Consider the following 14,462-nt stretch of genomic DNA (forward strand, 5'->3'; position numbering starts at 1 on the left):
TCAAATTTTCCCATTGCTAACTTGGATTCAGTTTTCCTCTGTCTATGATATCATTGGACACATTTCTTATTTTCCAGCTTTCGAAATTCTGTTACTGCCAAGCATGTTGGTACATGTTTATAATTGCAGCACTTGGGACACTGAGGAAGGAGGATTATGTGTTCAAGGCCAGCCTGAACTATGTAGCAATAATGTAAAAAACTAAAACAAACAAAAACCTGCCAGGTGCAGGTGGCTCATACCTAGAATCCTAACTACTCAGGAGGCTGAGATCTGAGGATTGAAGTTCAAGGCCAGTCCAGGCAAGAAAGGTCATGAGACTCTTATCTCCTATTATCCATCAGAAAAGCTAGAAATGGAGCTGTGGCTCAAGTGGTAGAATGCTAGCCTTGAGCACAAAAGCTCAGGGACAGTGTCCAGGCCCTGAATTCAATATAGCCATTATTAATTATTGTTAATTGTTTTACTTTTCAATTTAAGATGATTTAGTTGGGGTTTTTTCTCAAAGAAAATATAAGAGCATAGCATGTGAGCCAGGAAATAATAACCAGGCTTTGTGGCCTTTTGTGCTTAACATGTCTGGTTCTGTACAGTAGTACATGGATGTGCATGTATATTTACAAGGGAGACAGACGAGCCTACCTGGGAAGGTAATATGCCTACAAATGACACCAGACCAACAAAAAACAATACACCCATAAACAGGAAACAAAGTAGGTCAATGAGTCATCATGGGTGGTGTGAAATTTCTCTCATGATTGTTACCTCAGCCCAAGGAATTTCAGTTTGGGCATTTGTACTATCCTATGGGTGAGTTTCCTAAAGCAGTTGCCTCCAAAGTTTTTGATTGTGTACTCTTCGTATATGTAAGTTTATTTATTTGCAGATTATACACAATATCAATACAGCATTATACTTTCCAGTAGATTTTTTTTTGTTTTAGACAATGCAATAGAATGTAATTAGAGCTAGTAGTTCCTTCCAGGTTTTGGTGGATCATCTTGTACACCCTGGCATTCTCCAGCAGGGTGAGTATCAGAATACTTAAGGAGATTTTTCAAAAGATTTCTACCCAGACTTACCCAGACCCTGACTGATCATTGTGAATCAGAACTTCTACTGATGGGGCCATGGCTAGGATATTTTGAAAAAGTTTCCTTACTGATTCCCTTGTGCACCAAAGACTTAACAACTAATGTCATTAAAACAACAACAACTGCAGATGAGCCAGGGTCTCATGCCTGTGATCCTAGCACTAAGAAGGCTGTCAGGAGGATCACAAGTTCAAGCCTGGGCTACATAGGGAGACCCCTTCTCCAAAACCAAAGGGGATTAGAAAAGTGAAAATGGTAGTCAAGTGGCTACTGAGTGCACAGAACAATTAACACTGAAGAATTTCTAGCTCAATAAAATATCTGAATCATCACACATCTCCGAATACCTTGCCTCCTTCCCCTAGCTCTGTATTTTCCTTCCTCTGCCTCTGCCCTTCACTTATTCTTTAAGATAGCCCTAATAAATGAGCTATTCATTTTAGAAAATATACATACACAAAGGAAGAAAAGAGAAACACATGTATAATCCTACCATTTCAAAGTAATAAAATCTTCATTAATAGCCTTCTAGATATTTATGCAAACATACAAAAAAGGAGGAACATTATTTTAAGGGCTATTTTTACTCAGGCTCTTTTTATTTGATAATTATCTTTTTTTCCATGACAATAAGAGGAAAACTAACAAGGCCAGGAATGGTAGCCAGAGAGTTGATCTGTGAGGAGCAGATGGTAATGTTAGAGGCCTCTGGAGTCCAGCTGAACTTCTGACCCTTTTCCTAACATCCCCTTGTCTCCTCTGATCGTGCCTTACTTCTCTTTCTCTTTGTGTTTGTTCTTCTCCTTTCTCTTTTCCTTGACCTTCTACCCTCATTTCTTTCCAATAAAGCAACCAAGGCCTTCAAGACAGGGTTAATATTTGACAGAATAAAACTTCCTGTTCTTTTGACTGGGGATGCAGAACGGGGGAGTAAGAGAGACAGCTGCACCCTTCTTGGCAGTGGGGAATTTACTGAGCAAGCTCAGGCAAGAGTCCTCTGTTCTTGATGACTATCTGTTATTTCCACTTGGGAGCCCAAATTAAAGCTGCTTATTTGCCTTAGAAGCAAGGTGTGGTCAGAGGCAGCCCAGAGTATGTAGGTTTTAAACCAAGGGAGATAGAACTACAATTGACAGAAGATCAGGATTGAGGAGGTGGAAGTCAAGAAAATAGAGGAGAAAACAGCATCAGTGCTTCTCTCTAGAGAGTAATCCATTTTCCCACTGGTAATATAAAACCAGTCACAGAAAACCAATTCCTCTTACTATAGATAGCAAGAATCGTCTGAATGCTAACTACCAACTGATGAAGGACGTTTCCATTTGTAGTTACATATTCACTGGTAGTGAGAAATGTTTCTGAACTTTGGAACTTCATCGGGTTAGTACAAAAGATGAATAAGCCCCTTCCATCATATTAGAGAGAGCTAAACTGTGTTTGCCAGAAGCTATGTAAAATTATTTTCATTAAATGCAAATCTTTGCCCCCAAACTATATTCTTGGGGATGAGATTGTCATTGGCTTTATTGCCTTAGGAAAGGCTACGAAGTCCAATTATCTAATGGTACTCTCTCATGGAAGGTTCTAGAAAATGAGTAGAAAGTGACTCATCTGCCTCCTCTCCCAACACCAGAGCACCTGCAGCAGCAGCAGCAGCTTATTTGTTATGGTTTGGAATGGGGGTGTAGCACCTGGGCCCTGAAGATATTTCAGGGGGACAGAAATTATGTGTTTTAACAGGGGTGTTAGTCATAGGGGGTGGGGTGTTCCCTGTCATCTTGTAGAAGTGGGAGCCTGAGAAGCTGATGATAGCTTCTTCCTGAGCAATGCTTAGTATGTGTGAAAGGTCAGAAAGAAGGCAAGAAATAAGGAAACCATACTTGGGCATAAATCTATCCAAGAAAGGATCGCTTTATCTCTGGCCTATGTCAGAGTTGAAACTAAAAAAAAAAAAAAAGAGTTTGAGAATGATTAGAAAATTCTCCCTCCCCCTTACCCCTTTCACAGGAAGACTAATCTCTATTTTAAGGGCATCTGATGTTCCATGATCAGCAACTCCCATTTCTTTGTGTATTGCTGGCAGTCTGGCATTTAGGAAGCCTAGATCAAAAGGCAAGTATTTATGAGGCTGGCCAGTGATTTTCAATGGCACCAGAATCCTTGGGATCAACTTTTGTATGTAGACTTCTGGGGTCCACATACATATAAATACATTCCATCTCTTCAAACCCTGTAACATGACCGTTAGCCACTAGGTAGGTCCTTCATTTCTCTAGCTCTTGCCAAGGTCTTGGTGTGGTTAACTTGAGCTCCTGCTTTTGTGGGTTACAAAATGACTTTCATAATGGACAATGGTTTGGTTAGCTCAACAGAATCAACTCTCTCTAGTTAAGGATAAAAGCAATGAAAAACTAGAAAAGACAGTTGGCTTAATTTTTTTTAAATTTTAATGTTTTAGAGAGGAACTTAAACATAGGTCAACACTGTCATTTCCCTCCACAGAGCCCTCTCCTACTTCTTCTCTCTTTCCTACTTTCTCTATTTTTCCTTCCGTCCTATTCTCCACCTCCATGCTAGTTGTATCTGTGTTCATTAATTGCTTAAATAATTGCATTTTATTTATTTAACATATTTTAATATTCTTCCTGAGGATATAATTATTTCATTGTGTCAGCTGTTTTTACCCAGTGATCCAGTGTGTATGTAAAAAAAAAAAAAAAAAGGCCTTACGTCTTACCTCTATCTCTCAGCTGCAGAAGTAATCATTTATCAAGTACTAAATTGCCAGCAGGAATCAGAAGAGGGAAGTAAGGTATGAGTTGGGGGTTTGCAAAACCAAGACCAAGGACCAGAGTCCTCCATCTCCTATTCTGGCAAAACAACAAGCTAAAAATAAGTTCTGACGAATTTATCGTGGTCAGCCATCTACTAGGTGCAAGAAGAAGCCAAAAAGTATACCGGTTGGTCATCTTAGGGTCTATGTGGGTGTCCTTGAGTGAAGATGATACAGGAACACCAGAGCTACTCTCCAAGACCGGGACAATGCATAATGTGCCTGTCCTCCCTGTTGGTCTCCTTGATCCCTACTTTAAGACACACAGGTCTTAAATAGAAATTGCTACCAAGGACTTCACCAAGGGTGGAAAAGCTATTTCAGGGCTATGAAGGCAGAGTGTGTGGACAGAAAGGGGAAAGCCATTCCAGACTGTAAGCTGTTCAGAGGTAATGTGGAGGACTAAATTACTTTAATTTTCAAGCCTCAGCCCATCAAGCCCTCTTCTCTCTGTGAAAGTACCTCCATGAGTGATCCCACAGGACATCTGGCTGCTTCTCTCAGCTGCACAGAGGCTCATTCTGTGGCGATGTGACATAGAATTCCACCCTGCCTGGACATTTACTTCCCCTGAATAGCAAGCTGCTGACCCTGGATGCTGTCCCAACACCAGCTTGTGACAGAAACACTACTTCCTGCCACTGTGTCAACTGTCAGCAATTCCTCTTTTCTTGTAACTTTTCTTGCCCTAAAACAAGGATCTTTGAAGGTCCTGCTTTCTACAGATTCTGATGACAATATTCTCTTTAGTCAGGGGGAACTCTTCATTCTCCAAAAAGGGGACTAAAATGCTTTATGAGTAGGATCTTTATACTTTCTCTGATGTAGAATATTTAATATATCTGCACAATGCCCATTTCATTCTGTATACATAGGGTCAATAACAAACTTGAGGCTATGCAGGAAATAGATGAGGAACTAACTATCCAAGCAGTTGGAAGCAGAGGCACAAAACACCAAAACAGAGCTTAGTCTTGCATTCAACTCCCTCATCTTTCCCCCTCCCTCCTTGCCTCTTTCTCTCCCTCACTCCCTTCTTCTCTCTCAGGATCTAACCCAGGGCCTTGCCCAAACTGAGCAATTACACTGCCACTAAGCTGCATTCCATCCCTTTCTATCATTTCTGTAACTCCTCCTCAAAGTAAAATGATAAAAGTAGTAACAGAATGGATAACTTGGGTAATTCATTTCCTAACTAGCATAAGAACTATATTCCCTATCACACCCTCACCTTATACAACACTGAATAAGAAATTAAAGCAAACACATACATCTTTTCAAGCATGTAGCTATATGCTATGCTACTACTTCCTAAAGACCCTTTCCTGTAAGTGTACTAACCCTTGCTGCTCTTCCTTCTGTAAGTTAATACTTAAAGACAGAATTTCCAAACAGTAGAGGAAAAATGAATACTACAACATATAATATTAAGGCAAACATGTAGTCCTGTGTGTGTTGGGGGAGGGGCACAGGACAAAACCCTAGATGAAGCAAAAATCGAAATGTAAAAGAAAAGCATAAAAGTGCCATATTAAGAACTGTGTTAAATAATTACAGTTTGGGGAATAAGGCAGACCTTTCTATATGTTACATAAATCTAAAAAGCCATAAAAGAAAACTATTAAAATGAAAATCCAAGACTAGAAATAAAATTAAATGATAAATGGCAAAATGCATGGGGGGGGTGTTTACATTTTTTATCATAAAAGTGCTCCTACAATTTAATAAGAAAAGGACTAAAAACCCAGTAGGAAAATAAAAGGTGCAAGCACTTTACCCAAAAAGGTAAACTGTTTATGTAAAAATTGCCCATGAAAGCACATATGCCTATAATCCCAACATTCAGGAAGCTGAAGCACAGGAGAATGAGAGAGTTCAAGGCTAGCCTCAACTACATAGAATGTCTGAGGCCATTCCAGGTTATATAGCGAGATCCTCTTTCAAAAAGAAAAAAGGACAGAGGATGGGGGAGAAAAAAGGGAAGAGAAACAGGAAAGAAAGAAAGAAAGAAAAAGAGAGAGGGAGAGGGAAGGAGAGAGGGAGGCAAGGAGGGAAGCAGGGAGGGAAGCAGAGGGTGGGGAGGGAGGGGGAGAGGAAGGGAGGGAGGGAGGAAGAGAAAGAGCAAGCCCTCAGAGGCATATATAAAGAAGATTAAGCTCAACCAGCCTGGAAGTATAGTTCAAATGGTATTGCACCTACCTATCAAGATGGAGAGGTGATTTTTAAATTTAAATTTTTTTAATTTAAAAATAAATTTAAGATGCTCATAATAAGGAAAAGAAATTTAAAATATGGTGATATAACTTTGTCTGCCTATCTGACTAGCAAAAGCAAAATATTTGATAATGTAGTTGTGGTCAAGGCTGAGAGTATCCTGCTCATTACTAGTGAGGATATAAATGGATACAATCTTAACAGAAGGCAATCTAAACAATGTCTTACTTTTCAAATGAGTATGACCTTGATTAGAAATTCTACTTACAATTGCTTCTCAGCCTTTTGGCTAAGATCAAGTATAGAAATTCTACTTACAGGTCTTTGTCCTACATATACATTCAAAAGTATGGGCAAAATCATTGACAACACCTCCGTTTATTTGTAGCTATAAAAGGGAATAAGGGTGTTCTATATACATTGGTATGCAGCTATTGTCTACATGTTGTTTTGTTACATGAAGAAAAACAAAGTCAAAATAATTTTTCTGGGGGCTGGGGATATAGCCTAGTGGCAAGAGTGCCTGCCTCGGATACACGAGGCCCTAGGTTCGATTCCCCAGCACCACATATACAGAAAATGGCCAGAAGCGGCGCTGTGGCTCAAGTGGCAGAGTGCTAGCCTTGAGCGGGAAGAAGCCAGGGACAGTGCTCAGGCCCTGAGTCCAAGGCCCAGGACTGGCCAAAAAAAAAAATAATAATAATAATAATTTTTCTGTGTATGTACTGGCACACATGCACTTAAAGATAATTTAAAATTTTTGCTTATTTATTATATAATTTTCTGGAAGTATACCAAAAAAAACACATTATTTATTTTTTCTAGAAAATAAAATTGGATATCCAGGATAGGGTGGAGTGGACAGGTCTTTACAGTATATTTCATTTTTTCCTGTGTTTTGAAAAAACTCAGATTGCCTTTTCAAAAGTAAAATCAAACATTATAATGGAGAAAAACAGAGGGCATGAACACTTGCGTTAACGTTTTAAAAGACTAAAATTTAAAAGGAAGAATAGAACAGCAAATTTTGTGTTATGTAAATTTCCACTTCAATATAATAACAACAAAAAGATGAGCAAGATTCCAACAGGAAATTAAAGATCAAGCCTAATCTTCCTGTACTACACCTCTGTCTTCTGTAAAAACTATTGGTTTATATCTTTTGCCTATTTTTGCAGTGTAATTGTGAGCTGCCACAATCTAGTTGCAATATAACCCTGGTAACTACCCAGTTACTGAAACTAGAACTGGAGGAAATATCCTCCAATGCCAGAACTTTCCCATCTCTTTCTTTACTACTACTCATTGTCTTACTACCCATCCAACTCATTTCCCATTGGGTAGGAGCCTCACAATTTGAGAATGGATTTTATCCACAGGGGATGTTTTTTAATTGATCTAACCCAACATAGGTTCTGTCACCCATTGGTATACAAACATATTTATCCCTGGGACAGTCAGGGATTGTTCCATCTGGAGTCCTTGGGGTGCTTACTTTGAGCCATTGTAATTTGCCACACAATGTCAAAAAGGTAGGACAATCTTGGATTAATGGACTCATAGCTATCCATTTTTCTCATTAGTGACTGACTCAAACCCTCAATTCTACCAATGCATGCTATTTCCATCTCAGAGGTCAACACAAATATAGAATCATGACCCAATTCAGACTAATGCGATATGAAAGGTGGTTGGCTAGAGGCATCTGAAAGTTTCTCAGTCACCAGAAAAGATGGTGTCTCCCTTCCTTACATGGTAGATGAGGCCTGGGAAGTGCTGTCACCATCCTATCTAAGTATGGCCCTAAGAAGTTGGGCTATGTAGATAGCCAGAACCAAGGCAAACCAGCCTACTTCTGGATTTCCTGTGCTACACACCAGTAAATTTCCTCATTCCTTAAGGCTATTTGAGCAAGTCTTTCTGTTTCTTGTTATTGAATCTTCATTTATTTTTTTACCTTCTTGTGTTTGTTTGTTTTAATGTCAACATGGCTAGGCTATGGCTACCTGCTTAATTTAGTCAAATACTAAACTAGGTGTTACTGTGGAGATCTGTAAGTGTGATTAACATCTGCTTAAAGTGACCTTACGTAAAGGAAATTAGATTGTTAATGTGAGTGTGTTTCATCCAAGCAGATGAAAAGCAAAACTATAGTTTCTCTAGGAAGAGGAAATTCCTTCTTTAAGTATTGCTACTGGATTGTGTCATGAAATATGGGGCCCAGAAAGTTCTTAGTCTCATCAGAGAAAGAATTCAAGGACAGACAGAGAGGATAGTTAAGCAGAAACCATTTCATTGATGCAAAAGTGCACCCTCCATTTGGAAGGGTGAAAGAGTACTGCACTGAGAATTCCAAGGTCTCAAGTTTTATTGAGGTCTACAAACATTGGAGTGGTTAGTTTTAGAAAACTGAGTGTCAATTGCTTCCAGAGACTGGGTTATCTTCCCACATGTTGGACAGATGAGTCTATGGCCTTGGTTGATCAGGCCAAGTCTGTTACTTTGCAAAGGCTATGGGGATTACAGTTCAGCAAGATCCTCCTATATTTTATGAATCATTCTAGTGATGTCAGCAGTCCAGGACTCCTTATCATCACTCACACAATCATTCTCAGCCATCAGTTCCTAGCTCTTTACTTGCTCCTGCCCAAGTTTCCAGACTACCCCCATAGACCTCAGTCCTATCTAGATAGCCCCACAATCACCTAAACAAGGCTTTCTCTTGCCCTCTCTCTTCCCCTCCTTCCCTCTCCATCTCCTGTCCACATGCATATTTAAATATTGGCTCTCTTTCTCTGGTAGAACCCTGACTGATATAGCTCTCTTTTTTTCTTTATAATACCTATTTCAATTGGAATAATATACTTTGCATGCATTCTGTATTTTTCATTATTCCCAGTTAGATTGTAGGCCTTATGCACAAATGTGGGTAATTCCTAAAGTAGAATTGTTTGTCAAGGCCTGAGAATGTGGCTTAGCGGTAGAGGGCTTGCCTAACATGTGGGAAGCTCTGTGTTCCATTGCTTGGTACCACATAAACAGAAAAAGCCAGAAGTGGTGCTGTGGTTCAAGAGGTAAAGTGCTAGCCCTAAGCAAAAAGAAGCCAGGGACAGTGGTCAGGCCCTGAGTCCAAGCCCCAGGACTGGCAAAAAAAAAAAGAATTTCTGGTCAAGGGTTATCTACATTTGAAATGAAAGAAAAATTACTGTCTTTAGAGAATAAATGTACTAGTTTGTACTTGTACTAGGTTAAGCTTCATGTCTTTTCTACTACTATGAGTTCTTAACACATAGTAGATGTTTTTGTTTTGTTTTGTTTTGCCAGTCCTGAGGCTTGGACTCAGCACCTGAGCACTTTCCCTGGCTTCTTTTTTGCTCAAGGCTAGCACTCTGCCACTTGAGCCACAGCACCACTTCTGGCCTTTTCTATATATATGTGGTGCTGGGGAATCAACCTAGGGCTTCATGTATGCGAGGCAAGCACTCTTGCCACTAGGCCATATTCCCAGCCCAGTAGGTGTTTTTTATAAACATGAATTCTAAGAAGGACATAATTATAGTATAAAGATAAGACATAATGGTAGATTGGGAAGGTCTTTATTTGATTGAATTTGAGGGACTTTACCTATTTAGAACTTGTTTAGCAGCAACACAAGCTCTGAAAGATTCAGGCTTTATGACTTTGGCCAGATGCCTAAACCTCTATCATTTTTAGTTTCAGCATCTTTGAAATGAAGATGATGACCTCCCAGACTGGTGTAAAGAACAGAGAGGATAATTTGTAAGGTGCAGGTTTATTGTGCAGTTATATGTATTATAATAAGGTCTCCACGCCTATAAATTTGAAAATAAGAAGCAATGCTCCAAGAGCCATGCCATTAGTAGCACAAAAAGTCTAAGAGCACTGCTATAGGGGATCATGAAGTGAGCAACAGAACACTAGCCAAACTGAAGATGGTAAATACCTAACAGACAATATGACAATCAGAAAGGAGTTAAGAATACATAAAGCATAGAAAAAATAGTCGCAGATAAAAAGCCTAGACAGAAGTATTCCTGATGGTTCTATCAGGTCCAACAATGTAGTTGTTATTGATTATTCCAGTCATAAGAACATAAAAATCTGGTGGTCAAGATTAAGTGCCATTCTTTTTTGCTGATACTGGGGTTTGAACTCAGGCCTTTGTGCTCTTGTTTGGCTTTTTTGCTCAAGACTGGCATTCTATCACTGAGCCTCTACTTCCAGGCTTTTGGTGGTTAATTGGAAATATGAGTCTCACAGACTCTTCTGCGCTTAATTCTAACCTCAATCCTTAGATCTCAGCCACCTGAGGAGCTAAGCTTACAGGCATGTACCACCAGTGCCCAGTTCCATTCCATTTAAAAAAAATCACATCCCTGGGTCTCTTGGTTTAGATTTCACATTGACCAGCACCTTTTTGACAGTTTGGTTCCTGTCTGACCTATCCACAGGGAATTTTCTCTGCTCAGGCCCACTGGGTCAATCACCTCTCCCCAAATCAGACTTCCATTCAAATACCTGTGTTCTCTCTCTTTTATTCTAGAGGCTAGACAGAACCATCGGACCCAGATGGGAAGGAAACAGCAGCCATAGTAGTGTCAATTCACCGTTCTAATTAAAAAGAATAAAGAAAAATGGAGTGTGAGGAGAAATTGTTTCAATTCAATATGCCAATTTATGAATATAATACATCTTGATCAATATCATCTCTTCCATCATTCTCCTGCAAGGAACTATTTTGAATCCAGCCTAACAGTTCTGTTATCAGATATAATTCATAACTCAGCCAATGGAAGGCAATGGAAGGTTACTAACACAGATAATCTGTAAGAGAAGACAGCCACATCAATGTGAGGTTTATATTCACCCTGGCCCGATTTATAGGGCAGGAAATGGGCAAATAGCAGTTCTATTTGGTCAAAGAGACAGGATGAAGTTCAAAGCTGCTAAAGTGGTTAGGACTCGGGGGTTAAAAACCCCTAAGAGAAGAAGTGAACCCAAAAAATTACCTGTACTCGCTCCTTAAGATATTTGCCAACTCGTAAGGGGAGCAAGACAGGCAGAGATGGCAAGCCAATGAAATGGCAGCAGCTGGGAAGCACAAAACTGTGCTGAGATGTGTGCAGCCCAGTGAAAGTGAAGAGATAATCATTATAGGGTCAAAAGCAAGACCAACTTTCTGATTGAGGCTCCAAAAAGACACAGCCTGAGTATGGCAAAAGCAAAATGTAACAACTTTAATAAAGCTTTAACCAGCCTGATAGTAGTAATGTGATTTCCCTACACTCCAAACCTATATAAAAGAATATAACATAATCTAGAGTCTCTTAAAGTTGATAATAAATAAGTTAAAATAGGAGAAAAGAGAAAATGATTTTAAAACAGAGTTGATGCCATTCTCCAAGAACAAGAAGGAAAATTTAAATAAAGGAATAAAGAACAAAACTGAGAGTGTGACATGAGTGACAAGAACACTTGCCCAGCATGCTCAAAGATCCTGGATCCTGAGTTCAAGTGCAAAGCCCTGAGTTCAACCTCCAGTAAAAATACATACATAAACACATACATACAGAAAATGTGGCATAGTTTTAGTTTGTAATCAGACAGTTTACACAACTAAGAAGATAATTATGTACACCCATAATATTATTGAAGATTTTAATATTTCTTTCAACAGCTGAGAGAACAAACTGACAGAAAATCAGTAAGGATATAAAGTATCTAAATAATATAATTCATCTAGTTGCAAAATACACATTCTGTTTTTAGAAGTATTAAACATTTTTCAAAATAGGGCATAAGCCAGGTAAGATAGCACATACCAAGCATGGTAGTACATACATAACAAAGTGTTAGGTGTCAGCAATTGAGAGGTTGGGGAAGGATGATTGCTAGTTCAAAGCCAGCCTGTATTTCATAGTGAGTTCAAGGTCAGTTCCAGTTACATATCAAGCCCTTGTTGTAAACAAATAAACGAGTACTAGGCCATAAAGCAAGGGTCAGCAAATTTAAAATCATGCAAAATATGTTCTCTGATTACAATGGAACCAAACCAGAAATGAATAACAGGAAGATAACTAGAAAACTCCCCCAAATGTTAGAAAATTGGGCAGCATATTTGAAAATAGCTTATGAGTCTAAGAAGAAATTACAGTAAAATCAGAAAATATGGTAAACTAAGTAAGAATGAAAATGGGACATATCAAAACATTTGGATGTAGGTAAACAAGAACTTAAAGGGAAATATAGCTTTAAATGTACATATTTGAGAAGAAATACTGAAAAGCCTCTTAGTTTAAACTTCTGCGTTAAAAAGCTAGTAAAAGAATAGCAAGTTACACCCCGAGAAATTAGCACAGACATCTTGAAAACAGAAAGGAATATTCAGAAAGAAAAGTCTACAAATTCTAAGGACCTTTAAGTGCCTCCTTTGTGTTTCTTAGCACAAGTTTGTTTTTAATTTTTCCTTCTCATTCTTAGTGAGGCAATGAGCTACTCATGACTATGGAACATGTCTGTGATTGGTATTGTTTAAGTATGTATACCTCTCCTGCTTCTAATTCTGTTCTCTACTTAAACCTAAGGCAAATGTCTGTTTGAGGAAGATGGGCTGAAGTGTTTTCCTGCCACAGCTTCCTGTGAAATGTAGTAAACTTCCTTTCTCTGTCTTTTACCATTACTTGTCTTTTATTTGACATGTTGAGTGAATCATTGGACCTGACCTATGAAACCCAGGAGTTTGTGCCAGAGACCCAGAATTTCCTGTAACCCTATCATTCTTTCTTTTGACTTACCTTTCTTACTTTGGTTTGCCCCCACAAACAGGCCCTCTTCTACTTCCTATGATTCTTTTTCATTTTTTTAGGTCTAGATTCATTATATGAGAGAACATGCAATATTTGTATGCTTATTTTGCTTAACATGAAGCTATCCATTCTACCCATTTTCCTGCAAATGATATGATTTTACTCTTTATTGTTTGTTTCTGGGTTTTTATTGCCAGTCCTGGGGCTTGAACTCAGGGCCTGAGCACTGGCTTCTTTTTGCTCAAGGCTAGCACTCTGCCACTTTAGACACAGCACCACTTCTGGCTTTTTCTATATATGTGGTGCTGAGGATTCGCACCCAGGGCTTCATGTATTCAAGACGAGCACTTTACCATATTCCCAGCCCCTTGATTTTACTCTTTATAGTTGAATTATATTTCATTTTGTACAGATGGCACATTTTCCTTATCTGTTCATTTGTTGATAAGCCCCCAGTCTAATTCTATAGTTTGATTATTGTCCATAGCACAGTGGTTAACATAAGGGTGGAGGTGTCACTATTATATGATGACTTGAACCATGATCCTAAGATCTCAGTCTCCTAAGTAGCTAAAATTACAGGTACAAGTCACTGAAGCCTAGCAAGGTGTGGAGGCTTTTAAGAGGTGATTAGGCCATGAGGGCAGTGCCCTCATGAATTGATTAACATCATTATCTCAGGAGTGGGTTAGTTGTCCGTGAGAGTGGACTATTATGAAGCCTGTTTAGCACTCTCTTGTTTCTGCCTTCAGTTCAGGTTTTCTCTCCCTTCTACATGCATGATATAGCATGGAAGACCTTACTAGACACTGGTACCATGCTCTTGGATTTCCTAATCTCTAGTACTGTAAGAAATAAATTTCTTTTCTTTATAAATTATTCCGCCTCAAGTATAATGTCATGGCAACAAAAACAAAAATAGACCAAGACACCCCCCAATGAATGCTTGCCTTCTCACTGCAGCTAGGGCAGTTTTTAAAACTCTGGACTTCTTCATATCTTTTTATGTTTTTTTTTAAGTTTTAAATTGTTATTATAAAGATCATCTACAGAGGGGTTACAGTTACATAAATCAGGAAAAGAGAACATTTCTTTTGGATAATGTCACTCCTTCCATGGCCCTCTCCATTTTCCCGCCCATCCCCACCCATAAATTGTATAGTTCATTTCCCACATAGTGTCTAGTGGGTACCACTGTTGTATTTGTTCACCCTTTGTCCCTTCATTTCTGGAACCCTCTTACCCTTCAATTCTTTTTAATATTGATCCATGGCCAGAGAATAAAATTTATTATTAAATCCTTATTATGTCATCTGAGACCCTTTGTGATGGAAACTGATGTTTTACCTTCCAGAATCATCCTGATCTTGCTTGAAAAACTCCAGCTGTTTTACTTCTTCCAGTTTTTGTTGTTGTTTTGTCAGTCATGGGGCTTGAACTCTGGGCCTGGGCACCGTCTCTGAGCAATTCAGCTCAAGGCTAGCACTCTACCAG

General features: G+C 39.0%; 1 long non-coding RNA gene across 1 annotated transcript; it reads left to right on the top strand.

Moving 5' to 3' along the window:
• Nucleotides 1-281: 281 nt before the first annotated feature.
• LOC125347877 lies at nucleotides 282-10,905 on the top strand. The gene is made up of 3 exons (XR_007210280.1): nucleotides 282-311; nucleotides 944-1,028; nucleotides 10,706-10,905. It is a non-coding gene; the product is annotated as an uncharacterized LOC125347877 (long non-coding RNA).
• The last annotated feature ends 3,557 nt before the right edge of the window (nucleotides 10,906-14,462 follow it).

This window comes from Perognathus longimembris, chromosome 3 (genome assembly GCF_023159225.1).
Source record: "Perognathus longimembris pacificus isolate PPM17 chromosome 3, ASM2315922v1, whole genome shotgun sequence".
NCBI classification, from domain to species: Eukaryota; Metazoa; Chordata; class Mammalia; order Rodentia; family Heteromyidae; genus Perognathus; species Perognathus longimembris.